The sequence below is a fragment of the Dendrobates tinctorius genome, unplaced genomic scaffold (genome assembly GCF_039654945.1).
Source record: "Dendrobates tinctorius isolate UK_male_01 unplaced genomic scaffold, ASM3965494v1 ptg000159l, whole genome shotgun sequence".
NCBI lineage: Eukaryota > Metazoa > Chordata > Amphibia > Anura > Dendrobatidae > Dendrobates > Dendrobates tinctorius.
In genome coordinates, this window is record NW_027361826.1 from 8,278,462 (window position 1) to 8,297,850 (window position 19,389).

The window sequence follows — 19,389 nt, forward strand, 5'->3', positions numbered from 1 at the left end:
CATGTCTTTATATCACAAAAGTATGCTGATAGGTTCTCTTTAATTAATTAGGCGCATCTTACTTCAATGGTACCTTTTTATATTATTCTTTATGTTATGTTGTATTTATTCATATTTGCGTAAGTATTTATTTTAATTTATTTACTGTAATTGTCTCCATATATTCTCTTTTCATCATTGTGGACCTCTTACACCAAATATTTATATTTGGTTGGTGTTTTGGATTGGTTATATACTTTCCATTTCGGTCCTGAATAGTAACAAGACCTACTCAGGCAGGTTTGTCATTTCAGTATTGCATCACAATATGCTGCAGGGAGGCAGAGATTTATTTTTCTTGGGTACATATTTGATCTCTTATTTCCTCATCTCTTGGCTTCTGGCCCCCAAGGTAAATAGGAGACATTGCGTCCTTTTCTGCAGAATCTGACACCAAGCATTCTCAAGAACAGATACCAAACTGATGACGTCATCTGGAAATCAGACAGGTTTATCATTGCCACGAATGAGATAAAAACACTGAATGCTGTTATTATTTGTATGCAAAGAAAACTTAACTGCAGTGAAAGATTACATGACTTTCCAAAAGTTTGTCTTTACAGTCCTCACTATTTTCAATATCTTTATTTGCTGACAGTGAGTGGAATCATTATCATTTACAAATCCAGTGGCAAAAAACCTGCACAGATACAGTCCAGGTCACCAGTGAAAATTGGACACAACTCTATCTATACTAAGCAAGTTTCTCAGCTAAATAGATTGATACCTTTATTGCTGCATTAGGTTATATGGGTTGTCCGGGTAAGCCCCTGTCACACACAGCGATCTCGCTAGCGAGATCGCTGCTGAGTCACAAGTTTTGTGACGCAACAGCGATCTCACCAGCGAGATCGCTGTGTGTGACACTTATCAGCGACCGGCCCCCCTGCCGGGTATCGCTGATCGTCCTGGAATGGCCAGGACATTTTTTTGATCGCTGGTCTCCCCCTGGCCAGCACGCATTGCTGCGTGTGACAGGCGGGAGACCAGCGATCAGTGAGTTGGAGCTGGTAACCAAGGTAAACATTGAATTTCTAAGCACCGCGCGGCGCTTAGAAACCCGATGTGCACCTTGGTTACCAGCTCCTTGCACCAGCGTGCTGGTAACTAAGGTACACAGTGGGTAACTAAGCGACATGCGTCGCTTGTTACCCGCATGTCGCTGTCCTGATCGCTGGTGTAGCTGCCTGTTTGGCAGCTCACCAGCGATCATGTAGCGACACACCAGCGATCCTGACAAGTTCATATCATTAAATTCAAGGTGTCCCAATAAATGCTAACCCAGAAGCTGGCACTTAAATACCTGAATTAAATCCTTATTCGGAATAACACCCAAAAGGTAGCCGAAAATTAAGAGATCCAGCAATATTACAAAAAATATTAATTTTATTATTACAATATTTTCATACATAATAAACAGCAATGCCCAGTAGAAGACACGACAAAACACTGATTTATGTATTGCCACTATAATCTATTTTATATAGTATGAATATACCAAATTATGCAGCATAAATGTTTTATAACTTAAATAAATATAATTATTAAAGAACAATGTCTGTAAAAAACTTCATTCATGTGCCACATTTTCCCTAATATAAAGGTACCAAATACATATCACTTCCAAAGCGCTACCCATTATCATAAGGAATCAATCACTATACTGATAGCTATATAAAATATCACGGCCATGAAAATAAAAAGCGCGTGTCTAAATAGCCTGGGTAATTCCGATATAAGTATTCGACATGGGACAGCTATGATATTACCTTAAAATTAGTGGAGTATTGGTGGCGCAGTGTAGCGTGTCCTCCCTCCCTCACACAGCTATATATAGCTATCGGTATAGTGATTGATTCCTTATGATAATGGGTAGCGCTTTAGAAGTGATATGTATTTGGTCCCTTTATATTAGGGAAAATGTGGCACATGAATGAAGTTTTTTACAGACATTGTTCTTTAATAATTATATTTATTTAGGTTATAAAACATTTATGCTGCATAATTTGGTATATTCATACTATATAAAATAGATTATTGTGGCAATACATAAATCAGTGTTTTGTCGTGTCTTCTACTGGGCATTGCTTTTTATTATGTATGAAAATATTGTAATAATAAAATTAATATTTTTTGTAATATTGTTGGATCTCTTAATTTTCGGGTACCTTTTGGGTGTTATTCCGAATATGATTTAATTCAAGTTCATATCATTGTCGGGATCGCTGGTGAGTCGTTATGTGTGACGGGGCCCTTAGGCTACAAGTCTGCAGCCACTCTATGTGACTGACTGCAGACTTGTGAATCCTCACAGAGCAAGCTCATAAGCAGCATTACGCCACTTCAGTTTTTCATGGACAGGTAGTTGTTGCATCTCATCCCATGACTGCAGCTCTGCCAAGCAACACATTTAGTCATTAGGTAGTGTGGAGTTCTACCAGTTGTGAGGTCCCCTGATCCCGGTGTGGCCAGTATCCTCAACCCTAATCCCAAGTCCAAGTGTGGTCAGGGTCCTGAACCCTAATTCCTGGTCCCAGTGTGGCCAGTGTCCAGAACCCTAATCCCTGGTCACAGTGCAGCCAGTCCTGAACCCAAAATCCCTGGTCCTGGTGTTGCCAGTCCTGAACCCAAAGTCCCTGGTCCTCGGGCCAGTGCCTGAACCTTGTCCCTGAATCAGTATCTGAGACCTGTGTGTCTGAATATGTGCCTATCCGAATACCCCGTATATATGAACTGCTACAACCAGTCTCCAAACACTGAAACCGCATCATCGGCACCTGTATCCTGAAGCTTCTCTGGCGGTACCTTAATCAGTCCTATCTCTCCGCGTCAGTAACTGTTCTACAGAGGATCCAGAACTTAGTAGTCTGAAGAGCCCTAGTCAGTGTCAGTAACCATTCTGCAGAGGATCTAGAACCTATTAGACTGAATGGAGTCCAAGTCTATATCCGTGTCTTCGTACCTGATCCCTGGGGTCAACAGCTACAGTACCTGAGACTGTGAAGGAATGGTTCCTGGCAGCTGCCCACAGCCAAGCCTGACTCCATCATCAGGAGCTCCAGTGAACACCTGGTAGCCGCTTAGCTAGGTAAGCCTGGCCCCATGGCACAGTGGGTTAGTATAACCACGTGCTCCCCCTGCGTGCGTTACATACTTTTTCTTGTTATTTTGAAGTTGTGACTGAGATTGTTGTTGCTTCAGCTGTACTACTGGTATGATGTCATGAAACTTGAGAGACACAAAGTTCTCTTCACTCATAGAATCATAGAATCATAGAATCATAGAATCGTAGAGTTGGAAGGGACCTCCTGGGCCATCTGGTCCAACCCCCTGCTCAAAGCAGGATTCGCTAAATCATCCCAGTCAGATGTCTGTCCAGCCTCTGTTTGAAGACTTCCATTGAAGGAGAACTCACCACTTCTCGTGGCAGCCTGTTCCACTCATTGATCACTCTAACTGTCAAAAAGTTTTTTCTAATATCTAATCTGTGTCTCTTCCCATTCAGTTTCATCCCATTGCTTCTAGTCTTTCCTTGTGCAAATGAGAATAAAGTTGATCCTTCTACAATGTGACAGCCCTTTAGATATTTGTAGACAGCTATTAAGTCTCCTCTCAGTCTTCTCTTTTGCAAACTAAACATTCCCAAATCCTGCAACCTTTCCTCATAAGACAGGGTTTGCAGACCGGTCACCATTCTGGTCGCTCTTTTCTGAACTTGCTCCAGTTTGTTGATGTCTTTTTTAAAATGTGGTGCCCAAAACTGGACACAATATTCCAGATGAGGTCTGACCAAAGAGGAGTAGAGGGAAATAATGACTTCACGTGATCTAGACTGTATGCTTCTGTTAATACATCCTAGAATTGCATTTGCCTTTTTTGCTGTTGCATCACACTGTTGACTCATATTCAGTCTGTGATCTATTAGTATACCCAAGTCTTTTTCACATGTGCTGTCACTTAGCCCTATTCCTCCCATTCTATATATGCTTTTTTCATTTTTATTGCCCAGATGTAGTACTTTGCATTTCTCCCTGTTAAAAACCATTCTGTTAGTTGCTGCCCACTTCTCCAGTTTATTTAAATCTTTTTGAATCCTCTCTCTCTCCTCTCTAGTATTAGCTATCCCTCCTAGCTTTGTGTCATCAGCAAATTTAATCAGTTTACCCTCAATTCCTTCATCTAAATCGTTGATAAAGATGTTGAACAATACAGGGCCCAGGACAGAGCCCTGTGGTACCCCACTTGAGACATTCTTCCAACTGGATGTGCAGCCATTTACGACCACTCTTTGGGTCCGATCACTAAGCCAGTTATGAATCCACCTAACAGTTGCCTTGTCCATTCCATACTTAGTCATTTTTTCATTACATCTCTGCTTATTGTGACCTTGTTCATTTCTTGGTGCAGAATTCTATATCCTTTCTGGGTTTCACTGTAGCCCACCAGGATACCCTCTTTTGCATGAGCTTCCTATTTGGTACATTTTTCTTTTAGAATATGTACAAATACTTTACTTCTGAATATTCTTATGTGGTGTAGTTCAGGCTTATTGCTGTTCCATTGCTCAAATGGAGTTTTCTCAGTAGCTTTACCTGGTAGTCTGTTTTGAAGATAGCAAGCCGTCATGATTGCTTCGCCCCAATATGTTGTTGGCAAATCTGTGTGAAATAGCATACTTCTACTTTCACTAAGTGTCCGGGTCTTTCTTTCCACTTCACCATTTTGTTCAGGGCTGTATGGTACAGTGAACACCCGTTGTACTTCCAGCGCTACAACTCATATACTAGCCTATACTATATGTATACTATATAAAGCTCTGGCAAAAATTAAGAGACCACTGCAAAGTTTTATAAAAATCAGCTTCTCTACATGTCTGATAGCCATTCCATTCAGTGTCAGTTGAAATCCAACCAGAGCAGAATACATCTCATTCTACTTAATGGGCTTCTGATTAGGTGATCAATTGAACCAAATCTTACTTAACAAAGGAAAGTATAAAAAAAAACCTGCTGTGGTGTTCACAATCCTCTGGCCATAGGACAAGCTGGATGGCAAAACAATGCTAGTAATATCCCAAAAGTAATAGGAAAGAAAAAATAACTTTTTACCATGCCAAAGGAGTTGAAAAGAAAAGTCTTGAGTGAGAAAAAGAAGGGCTCAGTTCTGGCTTTACTAGCAGAGGAATACAGTGAGCATCATGTTGCCTCTGTCTTTAAAAGCAGACATTGGGGACAACAAAGCTACAGACCAGCAGAGGATGAAAATGACTCTTCACTGACTGGGATGTCATCTTAGTCAAATGTCACTCAGTAACCGCAGGATGACATCAAGTGACCTACAAAAGGAATGGCAAATGGCAGCTGGGGTGAAGTGCATGGCAAGAACAATTCGTAACAGGCTCATAGAGGCAGGGCTCAAGTCATGTAAAGGTAGAAAAGGTAGAAAAAAGCCTTTCATCAATGAGAAACAAAGGAGAGCCAGGCTGAAGTTTGCCAAAGACCAGAAGGATTGGACCACAGAGGACTGGAGTAAGGTAATCTTCTCTGATGAGTCTAATTTAAATCTTTGCCCAACACCCGATCGTCTAATGGTTAGACGGAGACCTGGAGAGGCATACAACCCACAGTGTCATGCACCCACTGTGAAATTTGGTGGAGGATCGGTGATGATTTGGGAATGCTTCAGCAAGGCTGGATTTGGGCAGGTTAATCTTTGTGAAGGACGTATGAATCAAGCCACATACCAGGTTATCCTGGAAAAGCAGCTAATTCCTTCTACTCAGGCAATGTACCCCAACTCTGAGGACTGGTTTTTCCAGCAGGACAATGTGCCATGCCACACAGCTAGGTCAATCAATGTGTGGATGAAGGACCACCACATCAAATCCCTGTCATGGCCAGCCCAATCTCCAGACCTGAACTCCATTGAAAACCTCTGGAATGTAATCAAGAGGAAGTGTGAAAGACTGGTGGAAAGCATGCCAAGACGCATGAAAGCTGTGATTAAAAATCATGGTTATTCCACAAAATATTGATTTCTGAACACTTCCTAAGTTAAAACATTAGTATTGTTGTTTCCAAATGATTATGAACTTGTTTTCTTAGCATTATTTTAGGTCTGCAAGCACTGCATTTTTTTGTTATTTTGACCATTTCTAATTTTCTGTAAATAAATTCCTAATTTAGTTTTTGGAAATTTGAAGACATGTTGTCAGTAGTTTATAGAATAAAAGAGCAATTTACATTTTACTCAAAAATATACCTATAAAGAGAAAAATCAGACAAAATGAAAATTTTGCAGTGGTCTCTTAATTTTTGCCAGAGCTGTATAGTAGGTATTTCTTCAACCCCAGACTTTAGCTATAGCATATGGATTGTGCATTCACTATATACCGCGGTGTGTTTATAACTATTGTTATCTAATTGTGGAATAACCTATTAAAGGCATTAGCATAAGGATTTATTTATTTCCTTCACCATTTCTTTTTCTCATTGGATACTCATTTTTTAATACTCTTTAAAAGTATTAACCCATTTATTACTTTATTAACCTTAGATCACATCTCCAGTTCCATTGAGACTATATATCATAATTAAGATTCATATAATGCATAGTGCATCTGTACCTTGTATATTGACATATTGATTTTCACACTATTGCTCTGTTACCACTTACCCCCAAGTGCCAGGATATGGTTGCTGTGTTCTCTCCCTCTCCTTGGAGGTATTTAGCCCTGCCTTTTTTTAAATCCAGTCATTTTAGTTGATTATTAATAAAAATATATACTTCGGTGAGAAATTTCAAGTTTCTTTGGAATTTCATCTTTCCTGTGAAGCAGATAGACAATTTTGTATCGTGAATAATCATCGATAAATGTGAAAAAATATCTCTTCTTTCTAGGCGTTTGAGTACTCATTGGACGACAAACATCTGAGTGTATTAAGTCCAGGAACTGTTTTGATCTTGTAGTACTATTCTTAGGAAAGGATTTTCTTGACATTTTCCCATTATGGCCTGTTTCACACTTCAGTTTTTTCTGTCAGTCAAAATCCGCCAAAATAGCGGAAAACAGATCCGCAGGCGGACTGACAGAAACGGGGGTGAGCGGATCGGCGGATGTACGGATCCGCTGATGGTAAAAATTTAAAGGAACCGCGCCTGGGGAAGGAGAGAGAGAGAATTTTGTCCAGCAGCCAGAGAGAAACGTGAGTTAAATCGGCAAATAGCGGATCCGGACTCGAAAAAACGTTACATGCTCCGTCCGGGCCGCTGAGCGGACGCCAAAATCTTGGCAGATCCGTACAAAAACAGATCAAACAGACGACCATCCGTCAAGATCCGCCGATAATGCACGTCTATGAGGAAAAAAACGGATCCGTCAAGAAAAATGGCGGATCCGTTTTTTTTCCAAATCTGGGGATCTTGACTGATGGTCACAAACAGACGTGTGAAACAGGCCTTAAAAAGGGAAAATGCGGATCCGCAGGGCAAAAAAATGTTACAGGCTCAGTTCGATGATCTCAGCGGATGGCAAAAATTTGGCGGATCCGCAAAAAAATGAATCCAACGGATGGCCATCCGTCAAGATCCGCCGGTAATGCAACTCAATGGGGAAAAAAATGGATCCGCCAAGCAAAATGGCGGATCCGTTTTTTTTGCAAAACGGTGGATTTTGACTGATGGTGACAAACGGAAGTGTGAAACAGGCCTAAGACAGCTGGTACATTGCATTGTCTGATTACACAGATGGACTGTAATACCATCCGCAAGTTGTTTTTTAACTCATTTTCGCATTGCTTCTGGGCCTCTTTGTGCAAGATGCCTGCATCATACAAAGATTCAATTCTTGTACTGTTCATGTTTAGCAGTGTATACACTTTCCTTGCATTTTAGCTGGTACACCTCATCTTTGATTTCTGTTTCTGAATTCATATACTGAACATTAGCCAAGATCACTTTGTGACTTACTTTGGTGAAGGTTAGAGAAGAAGCTTCTGTCATGAGTCATGACTAGTGGTTCCAGAGTCTATACACCATGCATGCTTTGATGTACTTGCATTAAACAGTAATGCAGCTTCAGTATTTGAAGTGTATAATCTTCAGTAATAGAACTTGATGATTATTTTGCTATTTCAGCTGATTCATTCCAGCTTTCCAGACACTGCAGTCAGCCTTTAGGTGGCCTGATTGCTTGCAGCAAAACACTCACGTGTTTCCTTAAAATTACTTTTATTTTTGGGCTACATCTTGTTTTTTTTAAGAGAATTTTGCTTTGGATACCCCACTATTGCTTACATTTTCTGTCTTTCCTTTATACTCCTCTATAATCTTTCCTCTGACATACTCCAATGTAAGCTCATAATCTAGTTCAGTTTCAAGTGTGTCATAGCTTTCTGTTAGACTACTTAGTAGTAGCGTAGGAACATGGAAATCTTTAGATCTTCCCCAATTCCCATAGGTGCTCCACAATTTCTACAGTATATCTTGTCCCTTATTTATCTTAGACTGATACAGATTTCTCATTAAATAGAGCTTATTGCTGAGATTTATCCTTGCATGCACTTTCTGTAGCTGTTCCCACACTTCTTTTGCAGTTTCACATTTATATACATGCACAATCTGATCATCATCTATACTGAGGGAGAGAGTGCTTTGTGCTTTTTGATCCTTCTCGACCCAGTCTTCTGGTAGTGAGACAGGTCTAGACACCTGTGTGTATTGCCACATACCTTCTCTCATCAGCAGCATCTTTACCTTAAATTTCCAGAATTGGTAGTTCTGGTTAGTCAGATTTGGCACTGTGAACTTCACAGAGTTACTGCTGGTGACCATCTTTGGTTCCTTTGAGAACACTGTTGTTCTCTCGCCTCTGGGCTTTTCTCTGGTTCTTTAGGTTCCTGAGCCCATAGCCTGTAGGCAGAAGATTATTATCGGTACTGTCCAGCTGTTCAACAGTTGAATACAAACACATGGGCCATGCACACAGCAAACAAGTCGGTAGGACAGTGTTCACACCACCAAAAGACTGAAGCACAGAAAAACACAGTATAAATATATAAAAATACTCTGTTGTAAAAAATAACAGTAAACAGCAAGTTCTAGTAAAAAGATGATAACAAAACAGGGTATTTGGTTGATACTTTTTTGCAAAAAATATATACTGAGCCGCTCTACCAAACGTCAAGGTATACACATATCAGAGCAGTCCCTAACCGATGTATTTAAAACCTGACCATGTGAATAGTACCTAAATGAGCAGGATTCAGAAAGGTAATGTCCGATGTGGACACGCTGTGGAAGACGGTGAATATTTATTTATTCAGAAACAAAGACAACCCATCTTACAACTGGTATTTCTTATGACTTAGGCTCTTAGCATCTTGTCTGAGAGCTTGCAAAGTGAAAGTAAAGAATGTGCTCCAGTTACACACAATGAGCAGGAACTTCTAGGTTGCTTTCTTTTTTCTTTTAACAATGCACTACTGGCAATATAACACTATTGATGGAGAAACCATGCACTATTAAACAGTTGTGGATAGTAGTTATTGCAATATATACTGTGTATATATAAATAAGCAGGGGCGGATACTGAAAGCTTGGAACCCCTGTGCCACAAATATGTCTGGGCCTCCCTCCCTGCCCGGCATGCTGCTTATGGTTAGGACAATCTGGCCATGGGATCCCCAGGGCCTGGGGCTCTGAGCAACAGGCCAGATTGCCCTAAATATCACTGACTGGATGGTGAGGCCAGATGTTCTGTGATGTTTCTTCCCCCTCATGAACGGGACATGCTGACCAAAGTATTACAGTGTCATGATATAGGACATGGTTAATGTCCTGCTCTCTCAGGGTTAACTTTTGCTTGCCTCCCTTTGGATCTGGGAGGGGTATTTATACTCGCTCCAGACTAGGATTCCCTGTCAGCTATACTGTTATTCTGACTGTGTGTGTCTGACCCCCTGGTGTGCGTGTATACTGCTTTGCTTGATTGCCTCCCATGTATGACCTGGTCTGTCTGTTCACTCTGTTCGCTGTCTCATGTTTTGGTACTACTGTCTTCTCTGGTTCTGACCTCCTGACTTGGCTATTTTTACTCCGCTACAGTTTGTCCCTATTGTACCGTCTATTGCCCGTTCTGGTTTACTGATCTATTGCTTCGTCCTGACTATCTATTCTGTGTAATCCTTTCGTACTGTCATGCTATCTCGTGCTTTGACTCCGGCCTGATCTGGTTTATGTCCCTGTCTATGCCCCTTGGTAACTTTGTCCCGTAGTTACCCTTCTAGGAGTTTTCCTACAGCTCCTAGCTCTCTGGAGTTTAGGCCACGCCCCCAGTAGTCACATGCTTCGAGTCCTGTTTGTCTGAAGCATGCATCTTCACCGCTGCTGCCCCGCTCCACAGGTATCTTTGGGCACAGTTTGTTTTACTCAGGACACGCGCACTGGCTCAGTGAGCAAGTGCAGTGTGGTGTTCCTGACATAAATATTCTGGAAGAGATGCATGGAGATTCCTCCAATGTTGGAGAATTGCAGATGTGCTTGCTCAGCCATGTCCAAAAGGAGGGATAGTCAGTGACGCAATACATTCATGCGCTACAGGAGATACACATGCACATCGCCCGACGGAATGATGTGGTGGTAATACCAGTTGGGCCCCCTGACATAATATTGAAGGACCAGTTTGTGGCGGGCCTTAGAGACACGTTGCTTAAGCAAGATTTGTGGGAGTGCTTGCGTGCTAGGATGTGTATAACCCTCTTAGAAACTGGGGCAGAAGCGCGTGAAAGAGAACGGGAGCAGGGGACAGCAGCCATGGCAGGGATGGTCCAGAGCAATGGGATACACGCCTCGCCTGCAGCAGAACCAGAGTGGGCCCGAGAGATCCAGAAGGAAATACGGGACATGCGGGAAGAGTGATCCAGCCTCAGAGGAGCCTCCACTGCAGCTAAAAATGTGCCTAGGGACAGGAGTGACTCAGAGCTCCGCTTGCTAGTTGAACAGCGCCAAGGAATGGGACAACTCCGCACAGAGAGGAATCCGACTTGTTTCAAGTGTGGGGACACCAGACATTATGCCCGAGGGTGTGCGAGACCGGGGTGGCCCATAGCTCGTTGACCATTAAACTAGTGGTCTCCGTGGCCAGGGGATGCCGCCCGGAGCCTGAGAGGCCAAGGAAGAGAGAAGGCAGTCCCGAAAGTTTAATTTGTATGAGTCCTCTCGTATGGACCGAGATGAATGGATGAGCCGTTCGCTGTCTAGTCGATACCAGATTGCAGGTAACCACCATGCCGGAAACAAATTTCAGACATAATTTTCCTGAGGTGACATGACCAGAATGGGGCCCAGTAATCATGATGACGGCAGCCAATCAGTTGCCAATCCCGGTCGCAGGGGTGGTCTGGATGCAGATTATGGTGTGCGGCAAAGATGTGGGCCGGAAAGGAGTCATGTTAGTCGCCGGAGACACTGGCAACGGTCCTGCGGTAACTCTGGGGATGAACATGCTGAAAGAACTCGGAACCCTCTTGTTGATATTGACAAGATGCTTTTTCTGGACCGATGGAGCCCACGCACCCCCCAGACAAAGGTGTTTCAACAATTGATACGGGTTGCCCAGGCCCAGGAAACGTCAAGCGAAGGGAAGGTTCTAGGAAAGGTGATAGTCCCTGCAGCAGCTAAACTCGTTCTACCACCTGGTCAGACCATGCTAACGTTGCCAGCACGAGCTTGTACGCCTCTCCAAGGGGTGGCAGTGCAGATTGAGCCAACCGTAGTGGATCAGATACCCTCGGGGCTCCTCGTTGCTCGGATATTAGCCACAGTCCATGATGGTAATCTGGTAATGCGGTGCGTCAATCTGGGGGGGGGGAGCTCAACCTCTTGCCATGCAAGGGGACCCCTTGACCCTAGTCATCACGATGACACGGAAACATCCACCCGGAGGCCGGAAGGAGGGCCGTCGAATTCTGGAACAGATGTGGGACGAACTGACGGGACTCTCCCTGCAACAGGTACAACAGGTGGAAGCTGTTGATGACTTTGGGTGCACCACGGCTATAGCCTATGAAATCCCTACAGGAAGTGCTTCCCCAATCCAAGAAAGATATCAGCAGGTACAACCTCAGATGTACAAAGAGGTAAAGGAGATGCTGGCTCACATGCTGCAGAGTGGAGTCATATGGGAGAGTCAGAGCCCGTGGGCGGCTTCCATTGTTTTAGTCCAGAAAAAGAATGTAACCCTGCGCTTTTGTGTCAATTACCAATGACTGAATGCCTCTATGGTGCGGGACTCCTATCCATTACCCCGAATTGCGGAGTTGTTATCTGCTTCGGGAAAGGTGAAGTATTTCTCGTCCCTGGATCTGGCCACCAGATACTGGCAGATGCCCATGGCTGAACACGATTGGCCGAAGACAACGTTCATACTGCCCATTGGATTGTTTGAATTTAATCAGATGCCCTTCGGCTTAACTGACGCCTCTGGGACGTTTCAACAATTGATGGAAAGATGCTTGGGGGATCTGAACTTTGAAGCAACACTTGTCTACCTGGACAATATCATAGTCTATGCAGCCACCTTTGAAGAGCACCTCCGCCGGCTGGAGCAAGTGTTGAGTCGACTACAGAAGCACAGCCTGAAAGTGAAGCCCCAAAAATGTCACCTTTTCCGTAAGCAAATCGCGTACCTGGGGCACATCGTATCCACTGAAGGAGTGAGACTAGCACGTGAGAAGATAGCGGAGGTACAGGACTGGCCGACCCCGAAGACAGTGAAAGATGTTAGGGCTTTTCTGGGGCTTACTGTGTACTACCGAAAGTTCGGGAAGAATTTCACCCGCATCGTTAATCCGCTTCTGGGACTACTAAAGGGAGTGCCGTCGGGTTCAAAGAATCGTACTATCCAATGGGGAGGTAACCAGGAAGAAGCTTTCCAAGCCTTGAAGATGGCTTTGACTGAGGGCCCAATACTCGCCTATGCGGACTTCTCACAGCCCTTCATTCTTTACACCGATGGAAGTGTACATGGTCTGGGGGCCGTGCTATCGCAAATGCAGGAAGGGAAGGAACGAGTGATTGCCTATGCGACACTCTCTCTCCACGACTCAGAATGGAACCCAAACAATTACAGCTACTTCAAGCTGGAATTGCTGGCGTTAGTGTGGGCAATGACCGAAAAGTTTGCCATATACTTGTTGGGGTCCGAAGTCTTGGTGCGCACCAATAACAATCCCCTAGCCCACCTGGAAAATGCAAAATTGGGGGCCTTGGAACAATGATGGGTGGCCCGCATGGTGAAGTATTGGTTCCAGATCGTGTATCGGGCCGGAGCCGAGAACACGCATGCTGATTCTCTGTCGAGAGTGACCCATGAGCGGCCTGGACATGACCAAGATGAAGTTAGAGGCAGAGGAGATTCCTGGTTTTCGGTACCTCGCTAGGTCGTTGGTGGCGACGCAGGAACAGATCGGAGAGGTGTCTGCAGAACAGGTGCTGGGATGACCTCAGGATGACTGAGTGCAACTCCAGCAAGAAGATAAGGAACTTGCCCAGTTCCGACAGTGGGTGGCTCTGAAACGACTTCCCAGCCGGAGTGAAAGAGACGCTGTGTCCCCGGAGACTCTGCAGATTCTAAGGCAGTGGGAGAGACTCCAGTTAGAGGATGGATTGCTGTATAAAAAAGTGCAGATGGTGTGGGAGTTAAGGGTCACCTTGCAAGTGTTGCTCCCAGAGGTTGGTCCCTGTAGTGGCTATGGATGGTCGTGAGAGGCTCACCTTGGTCCGGAGAAGACATTCCAGTGGTTACAGAAGCTGATAGATCATCCCAGATTGAAGACTAAAGTAGAGGAAGTCTGTCAACGATGACGGAGCTGGGAACTAGCCAAACCCCGATGCAGACCATCGTGACTTCTGCCCCTTAGAGTTATTGATGATCGATTACTTGACCATAGACCCAGCTCATCTTGGATATGAACATTGGTGATGACTGACCACTTTACCAAGTTCGCTGTGGTGACTCCAACTCAGGATCAGACTGCTGATTCAGCTGCGCAGGCTATCTGCCAAGACTTCATCCTGGTGTATGGCTGCCCAAAGAGGATCCAGTCTGACCAAGGCGCTTGTTTCCAAGGTCAAGTGATTGAGGAGTTGCATCGTCTGTACCGGATTGAGAAGTCAAGGATGACGCCCAATCATTCTCAAGAGAATGGAGACTGTGAACGCTTCAATTGGACGCTAATTCAGATGCACTGAACATTGGCAGAAGATCATAAAATACAATGGCCTTAGTACGTGGCTGAATTGGTCTGGATGTAAAACAACTGAGTGCACAGTACAACAGGATACACTCCATATACCCTGCTGTTCGGGAAAAAGAGACGGGAAATTACAGAGCTGGAGTTGGATCCGGAAGAAGACTACCCACGGATGGGGGTGTCTTCCTGGGTCCGAGAACATCGACATCGGCTGCAGACTCTTCACCAGCTGGTGCAGACTAAGTTTTGGGAACTCCAACACCATGAAACAACACCTATTCGAGGGACAGCTCTCAAGGTCGGAGATCGAGTGTTGGTCCTAGACAAGCAGCCCTGAGGCAAGTTGGAGCATTGATGGGAAAAAAAAACCCATATCGGGTGAAACGTCGAGTTGGGTTCGATGTGCCAGCATGTGAAGTTCAGCTCGAACAGGAAGAAGGAGCGCCTACCTGAATAGTCCACCGTAGCATGTTGCGTACTTGCTTATCACAGGGTCCCAAAGAAGGAGAGAGAGTGCCAGACACCACCGAAACGCTTACCCCAATGGTTCTCGACTGTGATGAGGAAGAGACACTCGCTTCGTTCTCAGACTTGGATAGTCCGCCGGCCGCCAGTCCCAGGGAAGTGCATAGGCCTGAAACCCCAGAGATGGCTGATTCATTGGATCAAGATAAGAATGTGAATGTCTGATGAAGGAACTCTCACCAGTGGAATGACGAGTTAAAGGAGGGCAGGAGTGTAAGGAGGAAGACCGGGCTGCAGGTACCTGGGTCATGCCAGGTCCAGAACTGTCAAGGCTGCGTCCAGTATTGCTGAGGGGAAAGAATGGGGGACCAGACAGGTCCTATGACCCAGGGAGAGGGGGCGTGGTTAAGCCGGGCAGTGAGCAGGAAGCACAGGAAAGAGTTCTGAGTTTCCCGGCGGCGGTGAGAGCAGAGAGGTGTGCGGCACGCTCTGCAGCGGCAGAGGCAGTACGGAGACGTGCCCCGGCAGAACTTAGGTGAACGCTTCAGTAAGCCAGTGAGTGTCCGCGTGCCCGGCCAAGCTGAGGTCAGTGCTCGTTCGGAGTAGCGGATGCCAGTGGCAGGACCCTGAGGTGTGTTCCCCATTGCTGATAGATGCGCAGCAACACATAATAATAATAATCTATTTATATAGCGCCAACATATTCCGCAGCGCTTTACAGTTTAACAGTTTCAAAACTCAAGTCATAAGTAACAACGTTAACAATACAATAACTAAAGCAAAATAAGCCGACCCTGCTCGTGAGAGCTTACAATCTACAATGAGGTGGGGGAGATATAAAGTACAGGTGTGTATTTACAATGATGGTCCAACCATCTTGAGGGAGTGGGGGATGGAGTACCAGGACCCAGCCGGAGGCCTCACAATTCTGCTTTGTATTTGTTTTTTACAAGCGGTCATTTTATTCCGGGATTAGACTAAATAATAATCGGATTAATTGCATATGGCCGGTTCCTATATAATCACACACAATGAAAGGAAGTAATGACAGATAAAAGGGGAGATTCTTCAGTCCACAAGGATGGAGGCAGAAGACGTCTCTCGTCCGGCTCATTAGGCATTGGCCGGATTATTGGAGTCGGAGGATGTGTCCGAAGTGTCGGTCTCCTTGTATCCAGCTTTTCTTCTTCTATAGAAGATAAATCCACCAATGCCGAGAAGAGCGACGACCACCACAGTTATGACCACAGCGATGACCCAGACACTGGACTTCTCTGGTTACAACACAATGTTCAGAGCCGCTTCCAGGCTGCGGTGATCCATCTTTGGGGGTCACTTCCGCGCTGACCTTGATCTGATAGGTGCCGTCAGGACTGGGGAGGACGTGTGTGGTCTCATATCAGTGAACCTCGTCCTCCTTGTTCATCCACTTCACATCCACAGCTCGGGGGTGAAATCCGTACATCTGGCAGTGAAGCTTCATGGTGTCACCTTTCTCCTGACCGGACACCTTCACCTGGGGCCGAACTCTCCTCTCCAGATCTTCTCTCCCGTTCTCCACATATTTCTTCAGATACTCAGTACAGATATTCTCTATATAATTCTTGTCTTTCTCCCCCACTTGTAGATCTGGGCTGTTCCATCTCTGTGCGGTGATCTGAGTCTGGGCCATGGTGGGGACATATGTCCACGTCTGTGTGTGTCCAGGGCAATAAACTCTCTCCCATCATATCCGACCTGATCATACCCAGTGACCCCGCCGTCATCTCTCAGCTCACAGCCGTACATCGCCTGGTAGGAATGGAGACCGCGGACATTACTGGTTCTTATTCTTTATCCCCGCCTTCTACGGCCCCGAGGATACAGCGCCCACGGCGGCAGAAGCGGAGAGGGACACATGTGTGAGACAGACTCCTGCAGCACTCCCCATTTCAGTTGCACATGTGGCGCCCCTGAGGCTCAGTCGCCACAGAGGTACTGCACCTCCTCCTGAGGTGTGATGTCCTACCATCCAGGTAAGTTGGAGGCTCCTGACCACGCTCCAACACCTGCATCCCACACAACACGGTAGTTCAGCAAAGCCACATTGCGGATCCCTGCTTGGAGTGTAGCAGAGCACCTTTGGTGGCTCCCTGCTTGGAGCACGAAACGTGCTGGGAGGCGGGTGGAGTTAGAATACATAAAAGAGCGGGAAGGTTTAGGATTTGAGGTCAGTCAGTCGGTCAGTCAGTGAGAGGGAGTCACTTGGTGAGGAGTGAGGAAAGAAGATCCCTGAGAGAGGGATGGAGGAAGGAGGTGCTGCAGCAGATCTCAGAGACCTGGGTCTGCTGGCACGGGAAAGGAAAGAAGGAGAAAGACATTGAACTGAAACCTGATCTTCCATAAGAAGGAAAGACTAGTATGGAACGTTGGAGTAAAAGGGAACAGAGGACGTGGGTTAGAGGAAGAACCCTGCCTAGAAGTTCTAAGCGCAAGGCCGGGGCCCGGTCCCCGAGGTTGTATGGATACTAATGGTCCTACAGCAGACACCGGTGGAGTAGTGGGCTGTAAATGCACTACTCCCATCTAAGACTTGGGGGCACAGCAGCAACCTTGATAGTGAGCCGGGACTCAGGAGTAAGGAGTCGCCGAAGCAGGCTACAGCTGTCTGCCGTACAAGTAGAGTTCTTGGGAACATCTGTCAGGAGGCACTCCAGTGTAACTCAGTACTGGGAGTACTTCACACTTAAAGACGCTATAAGAGGAGACGTTCAGAAAGACACATGTTGGCGGAGCGTTGGAAGGGAGCATTCCATCTGGCCTGGAGGTTGATTGAGTCCCAGACCCGGAGGACACAACACGGAGGCAGGCACCTGTATGTGTACTACAGACTGTGAGTAAAGCTTTGGAACTACAAGCCTGGTGTCCTCCATTGATTCTTGCGCCAACACACCCAGCACCGCTACATCTGGGTACCAGCTTCTACACCGCTTGTGCCTCTCCTCTACCACAACATCTACACTGCCCTGGGGCTACAGCTCCACCTGTGGGGAGCTTTACCATCTTGGCTGCAACACACCACCAGCCCCAGAGGATCTGCACGCAGCGTCGGCTCAACATCTCACTTGCCGAACACCACAGGTGGCGTCACGAACTATTCCATTAATTACATTCCACCATTCAAACTTCCCCTGTTAATTGGGCCCCCAGGGCCACGGACCGGGTCACCGCTGTTGTGACACATCCCGCCGACGCTGGCCCGGTAGCATGTACCCCACGGCCCTGGGAGGGCGACCCACACAGATTTATGGAGTAGGGGTTTAGCGGGCAAAACCAGTTATCGCACGTTGCCGCCAGAAGCTGGACCGTGATTTGTTTGAATTCTTGAAGACACCACGCAGGCCGTTGCTGGTACTCCAACTCCCATTTTACTGTATATGGATAAGGACCAAAGACTACGATAAGTGCCATTTAAATCTCAGACTGTCAAGTTAACCCTTTAACCCCCTTGTTACTGTTCATCGCTCATTGTTTATTAACTTCTTGCGAGGAGACTATTGCCATCCCTTTTGTTAACCCTTTAGTGACAGAGCCATTTTGCAGCTTAATGACCAGGCCAATTTTTACAATTCTGACCACTGTTACTTTATGAGGCTATAACTCTGGAACACTTTAACGGATCCCGCTGATTCTGAGATTGTTTTTTCATGACATATTTTACTTACATGTTAGTGGTAAAATTTCTTCTATAAGACTTGTTTAGTTATGAAAAAACATAAATATGGCAAAAATATTGAAAATTTTGCAATTTTTAAACTTTAAATTTGTATGCCCTTAAATCAGAGAGATATGTCACACAAATTCCTTAATAAATAATATTTCCCACATGTCTACTTTACATCAGCACAATTTTGGAAACAAATTTTTTTTTTTATAGGAAATTATAAGGGTTAAAAGTTGACCAGCGATTTCTCATTTTTACAACAAAATTTACAAAACCATTTTTTTAGGGACCACATCATATTTAAAGTCATTTTGAGGGGTGTAAATGACAGAAAATACCCAAAAGTGACATCATTCTAAACACTGGACCCCTCAAGGTGCTCAAAACCACATTCAAGAAGTTTATTAACCCTTTATGTGCTTCACAGGAACTGAAGCAATGTGGAAGGAAAAAATTAACATTCAACTTTTTTTTGCAAAAATATTACTTCAGAACCAATTTTTTTTATTTTCATAAGTGTTAAAAGAGAAAATGAATGTCAAAATTTGTTGTGCAATTTCTCCTGAATACGTCGATACCCCATATATGGGGTAAACCACTTTTTGGGCGCACGGCAGAGCTTTTAAGGGAAGGAGTGCCGTTTGACTTTTTCAACGCAGAATTGGCTGGAATTGAGATCGGACGCCATGTTGCGTTTGGAGAGCCCCTGATGTACCTAAACAGTGGAAACCCCCAACAAGTGACCCCATTTTGGAAACTACACCCCTTAAGGAACTTATCTAGCTGTGTGGTGAGCACTTTGAACCTCCATGTGCTTCACAGAAGATTATAACGTAGAGCCGTGAAAATAAAATAAAAATTTTCCCACAAAAATTATCTTTTCGCCCCCAAATTTTAATTTTTTACAAGGGTAACAGGAGAAATTAGACC

The 19,389-nt window shown here is 45.0% G+C and overlaps 1 pseudogene; it reads right to left on the reverse strand.

The window, feature by feature from the left end:
• Window positions 1-15,796: 15,796 nt before the first annotated feature.
• On the reverse strand, window positions 15,797-16,559 carry LOC141052284 (class I histocompatibility antigen, F10 alpha chain-like; annotated as a pseudogene).
• Window positions 16,560-19,389: the final 2,830 nt, after the last annotated feature.